The following is a 6,776-nucleotide window of genomic DNA, read 5'->3' on the forward strand; positions in this document are numbered from 1 at the left end:
AATAGGAAACAAGAAGGGTGGAATATGTGTGTCCATAGAAAAGTTCTGAGAAAGCCTCAGAATTCCTAATAGGGCTGATGGAATTTATTACTCTCTAGAAGCAAGCCTGTAAGAATGGAGGAGGTGACTGCTTCTTCAAATGCAAAGACACCAAAGCAAGACTTCAATGAATGTGAAAAATCAAAAAAACAAAAACAAAAACAAAAACAAATCATGTTACAATAAAAGTAACACAACAGTTATCCAGTAAACAAACCCAACAAAATGGAGATCTGTGATATAACTAATAAAAAAGTTCAAAACAGTTGTTTTAAGAAAGCTCATTGAGCTACAAGAAAACACAAAAAATCTATTCAATGAAATCAGGAAAGCAATACACAAACAAAATGAGAAGTTTAAAAGAGAGCTGGAAATCTTTAAAAAAAACACAAACAGAAATTCTGGAGCTGAAGAATACAATGAGTGAAGTAAAATATGCAAAAGAGAACATCAATAGCAGACTTAATCTTTTTAAAAAAGAAAGGATCCATGAAGTAGAAGATAGGTCATACAAATGATCTAGACAGAGTGTTACCATGTCTTCTCCAGATTCTTGAACAGCAGTGCCATAGAAATATTGCTCCCACAGATTTTTAGGCAAGTAATAATTTTTATTGAAAGGATAGCTGTGCACAAGGGAGACAGAAGACGAAAGGGTGCCAACTCTTTGAAGATTTTCAAGGAAGGGGTTTTAAAGGCAGTGTGAGGGAGAGGGTTGCAGGGTGCCTTATCAGCTTGTGCTCAATTCTCAGATTGGTTGGCATCAAAGTGAAGGTTTGAGCATCATCAACCTTCTGGTTTCTACAGGTCTGGGGTCAATGTGTTTGCAATCAATTTTCATCTGGTGGGGTCTGTTTCCTGAAAAACAAATGAACAACAACAAAAAACTCAACAACTTAGGAGTGTGTGTCAGGCCTTTATATCTTTCAGGGAACTGGGAGTTTGGTAATTCTGCTATGTGGTGGATTTATAGTCCCGCTTTTGTCCTTTGGAAATTATGTACATACACCAGTGGAAGAGAGATAATCTTTTACTCCTGTGGGTCTCTGGTTATTGTCTCAAAGACCCAGGCTTTCAGGTGCCTTGTTTTACTGGGTTTTTTAGGCTGTTTGCTCAAGGTCATTCTCCAGTCCTTTTTCAAGATGGCTACACTCATGTTTTCCTGTCTCATTTCCCCTCAGAATTCATGCCTCCTTATTCTTAAGGGGTTGCTGAAGAGCAAGGGTCCATCTTCAGAAATTGCTTCAAAGCTGACTCAGAGCTGTTTTCCCTTCCTGATGGGAGGCATAATAGTCTCTAACTACCTGGCTTGGGTTAGGAGAGGGCTGGACCATATTACAGAGTGCTTGAAATCTGCTGGGAGTTTTGCTACAGACCAGCCCATGATAGAAACTTTTGCAATGTGTTTACCCACACCTAAGAAGAAAGATGATTGTGAGTCACTATGGTCAGGATGATAAGCTCCAATCCCAGTGACATGGACTCCTGGGTGGGAAATATGCAACCAGGCCACCAAAGTACCCTTTGCAAACATTGTCATATTCCTTAATCAAGTAAATTTTATGTTTTCCCCCTTGGTCTACTGTAAGCTCGACCTTGTGATATTTCGGAACAGATGTGTTCAGTACTTGTTCCATTTCTTGGTCTAATAACTTTAATTGTTCTTCTGACCACTGAGCCTCCATTAGACTGATTTCAAAATGTGGAGATTAATTGGTTTCTAAGAACAGCTTGTCTTCCACATACAAGTTATTAAAAGTCTTATTCACTTGCAAAAAATAAATTCTTTCAGTGTGCTGAGTGCTACATCAGATTCTTATCCTGTTGACATTAAAAGTTTTGTTTTTACAAGTAAAGTCAGATAGTACCACTTTTTCATTGACCCTATCTTGCCAGCAGAACTTTCCCTTTCCCATATACTGTATATTGTTCTGTACAGAGTCTTTACTATGGGTCAGGTTAGAGTGTCCCTTGAGTCCCACTTAGTTTGAGGGCACAACCAAATATTGTTTTACAGGGTGTAACTTAGCATTGAGACTGGCATCCAAGTTTGGTATTTAGTCTTTTTATCTAACAGAGCCCAATGGTTCCCTATGAGTGTATGCATTGTTTTGAAATATATTCCCTATTTCAACCAAGTGTAGTACTTGGCATAGCTGCTTTTGGCTAATTTTGAGAACTGAGGCAGTCAGGGCACACAGATGAAGGTTACAGTTGCCACTTATCCCATAGCTTTGGGGGACCATAAGTCTCCAAGGTGAGCATCCTTGCCTTCTGCTCCCAGTATGGTGGACCACTGTTTTGATGTCACTTCTGGTTCTATAGTTACATTGAGGCCATAAGCTGCCATTGGCAGCTGCTAACTGATATTGTTTTGAGAACAGCTGGTGGTGACCTTAAGTCACCATACGGTTCAGAAATTCAAGTTCTCAGTAATGTAAGAATATGGAATGTGCCTGAAAATCACATCCACAATGATCATCTGGCTCTATTTTGGATGCTTGAACCACAGTTACTCTATTTTGAGTTTTAAATGTATTTTTTCCCATAATGTTTAAAGCAGATGTACAGTGTATATTTGACATGTCACAAAACAGGCTGTCTTAGTTAACCAGAATAACTTTTCCATACTTTGATATGTGAAAATTTACTATATCATTTCTGCTTTTTGTTTGCAAATCTTTGAAGAGAAAGCATTGATGAGCAAAATATTTGTCCCCCAGTGCCAGTGTGGTTGTTGCCTGCTCTGGGTCCATCACGTGTAATATATATATATTTGTCTAATTATCCATGTTGGGGGAAAAACAAATTAGACGTAACAAGCAAGTACAGAGGTATGCCAATGGGGAAATATTTTATAGGCTATACATTTTATCAATTATGCCAAATTGTCACACAATCACTGTACATGTTCTTCAAGTAGTAGACTTACAGCAAGCAGTGATACATGTCATGGGTAGTTATACTCTGTGACAACTTCACTAGAAAATTTTCTTTTCATTCTGAGCATTATGGTCAAAAGTATGGCTAGAAGTAAAATGATAACTTTCAGTTGGAAATGTTTAATTTCTTACCCAGTTCAGCAGTATGATTTGAACATTATCAGAAACCTGTACTTGTTAAAGTCTTTATGAATCTTCTTAAAGATGAAGCATTTTTACAAAGCATTAAAGTGAAATAATAACTGTCTATGAATGACAAAAGACTTAAAAGACATGGTTAAAGATCTGATTACATGCAACTGAAAAAGAAGTTTAATTAAGTTGTTGTGGCATACAACATTTTAAGAAAATAACTAGAATTATGACTGATAACATCATACAGGACATATTCAAATTTAAGGAACATTGTATAATTTCTAGAACACCTACATTAATGACATTTACCCATAAAATATAACCTAAGAATATTTATCATTATTTGACAATGTTTTCCATGTATTTAATTTATCAAATAATCCTAATTAATTAATGTAATATTTCTCTCTGAGGTGCATCAAGTGCCCTTCAAAACATCCCAAAGTTAGTAAGAGATAAAAAGAACTTCATCTAAAATTTGATCCTTGGGAAGTTTGTCAGAAATATTAAAAATTTCAAAACATCTGGTCAAATAGTATCTTAGCTCACTGTGAAATAATATTTAGCCTAAGTGACAATAAAAGACTTTGGAGGGAAATACAGAGAATTACAATACATCACTACAGATGACTTTAAAACATAAAGAAATTTACAGTCTGTTATAAAAAGCAGTTCAGTATTCCAGGAAAAACTTTGTTCTCTTAACAGAGAGAGAAAAACAAACTCTAGTCTTGTACCAGCTTACTTTTAATTACAAAATTCGTTTACTTAATTAAATTTAATCTAATCTTAGACAGTTTTGACCATGCACAAAACTTTCTCAAGTTTCCTTTTTAATAAACCCTGCATCACTTTCTTTATCCACATTAGTTTGTACCTTATTTTTCCCATCCAGAAACAACCAGCTCTAGGACAAAATTATTCTCTCTCTCTCTCTTTTTTATTTTTTCCCTAAAGCAAAGATATCTCCATTCTTCACACATTCTATTGCTGACAATATATATCCCACTTCAAAAAATAAAATGCTTCCCTTATTATTTTGGTGTTTAATTACACATATTATCATTTTTAACCCTTAAAAAAGTCTTAATCTCTAGTGAAAACTAAGAAGCAAGCAATATGAACTGTTTGTCATACCAGTATTTCCTGATTAGCAAACTTAAGAATATAATCCATGACCTCTAAAAAATACATTTTTTTCATTGAATAATTTCTCTTTTAAATGTGGCACATGTCTAATAAATCCAAACATCTTTAGCTTTTCTCTCATAAGAAGGGAAAAGTAGGTGAAATTAGACTTGTCTAGAAGACAATGTTCCAGGATTTTGTCTCATTTAAAAATGATTTAGGCCTTCAATGAATTCTCATTACTTAATTTAGCAAAACTCTAAATTTTCAAGTTACTAATAATCTAACAAAACTAAAACATAATTATTCCCAAATAGTTCACCTAAAAGCTTTTATTGCATTTATCTCTATTTGATAACTTATGACAATATCATCATACCAAGTTAATTTTCTTGCTGACAAATTTTGCAAAAGATATAATATGAAATTATTGTCTTTCAGTAAACCTAGATACAATGAAACTACTATACTTAATATTGATGACTCTAAAGACATGTCTGTATTAATTAACAAACTTAAACTAACTTTAATACCAGATATTAAGTTAATACTGAATATTCCCCAGATCACATGAACCAGAAATTTATTTTGGTTGGTTTCTGTTGATTTTTAGAAATGTTTGATTAGTAAGTGCTTACTTTTATTTAAGCCAATTAAATAGAGTTCACTCACAAGTTGATTTTGTTAATACTATCCAAAGATAAAGACATATATTCATAATGTACACATAAGCATACATATTTCCAGACAGACAAAGGTCTCATAGCTTCATTTTAAAACTTATTCATGAATCAGGTATTTTAATACAAAACTTATTAATTTATAAATTTTATCCTATTTCCCTCTCTGTAAGAAAACACTTATAATTGCATAATAGTACCATAGTTTAAAGATACATTGAGACCACTTTTCCCTAAATCTAGGGAGTATTATGGCACATCATATTACAAAGGAAAATCATCTTTTTATATTTAATTGGCTTGTGATTGAAAGTGGTCCAATTCTGGAGAATTCACCCCAAGGAGCTGCATTTGAGAAACAAATTTGTTTTCCATATCCAGCTCACTTACATTACAAATGCAAACATACATACAAAAAACAAAATTTAATTCCTGCAGGACAAAAACCAAAGGTTGAGTCCAACAATTCCCTTAACTTTTTCAAACATGTTACTCTTTTAAACAAAAAGCAACATGCAAATGGAAAAATAGGGAATCATGACTGTGTGTCATGGCAATTCACCTGGCAAATGCAAAACCACAAATATCAGTTGGAATAAGTTAAATTTACTTACTTGAGTTTAAAAAAAGGCCTCTCCCTTTTTTTCCTGTGTTTAGAAATTTTATTAGTTAACCCAACGCTGAAGTCTCAGGCAATGTGGGCTGTGTGTGTATTTTCAAGGCCATGGTAAGAGTCATAACTTCAAGCTTTCTCCTAGGCATAATTTTGTTCTCTCAGGGTCTGAAAAAAATATTTTATCAAGCCAGCTTTTTCTAACTGCATATGCAAAAAGAAGAAGCTCTAATTTTTTTTTTTCTTTTTCCCCTCTGGAGTCTAAATAATATTGTGTCCATACAGTGTTAAAAAATATTTCTTTATATTTCTTTAGAGGAGTATAACTAAAGATCTTGCAGATTTTGTAAAATACAGCCTAAGGAACAACTACAAAATGGAATAGAGCTCTCATTTCCCATTGTTCTTTCACAGACATGCTACTGCCAGAAACATACAGACCAGAACTAGATAAACCAGTTCTTAATGGCCTCTCAGGGTTGCTGTTCCCCACCATGAGAATGGAAGATTTCCTACCTACTGTTTCAGACAGGGGTTACAGATGAGACTCAGTCTTAACAGAGGATTTTCCCAGTCACCACTCAGATGGTGCCAGATGGCCAAGGGACTCCACAGCCCAGAAGAGAAAATCCAATTAAGGTGACAATCTGCTCAAAACCAGGTGAGCAAGTTCTGCAACTTTACCCCTAAAAAGGAAAATTTCCAGTCAAGGCATCTCAGTAGAGAAGTATACCATTGTGTCACAACAAGTGAGAATCCACCACTTACCAGAGACATCTCACAGATCAGAGCAGACCAGAACAGACCAGGACCAGAGCCCTGTTTCCTTCACCACAGAATTTAATGTGCTGTGGGTTAGTGATGCCCAGTCACTGGCCAGCACTGGGGACAGTCCCTGAGACAAAAATGCTCAGGCAGCTGCTGGACAGAATCTGAGAGCTGTCTTTGGCAAGAGGCCAATGTCCTATGGGCAAGATGCCCAATTAACACAGAGCCTAGGGTTGAATGTATTCCTGTATATTTCCTGTCTCAATATATGGAGACCTGAAAGTGGTCCCAAATTACTCTCCAATAGAGTTGCTCTGACAAACTCTAGGCCACTAAACACTGCAAAGAGAGTACTCATTTATCAGATCTTGAATTCCCTTCTATTTTTCAACAATATACACTTTAGCCCAGGTCCAATCTCTGCTTACTACCATGTTATATCACTCAACCATATTATAACATTCACACAGA

The sequence above is a fragment of the Physeter macrocephalus genome, chromosome 21 (assembly GCF_002837175.3).
Source record: "Physeter macrocephalus isolate SW-GA chromosome 21, ASM283717v5, whole genome shotgun sequence".
Lineage (NCBI taxonomy): Eukaryota > Metazoa > Chordata > Mammalia > Artiodactyla > Physeteridae > Physeter > Physeter macrocephalus.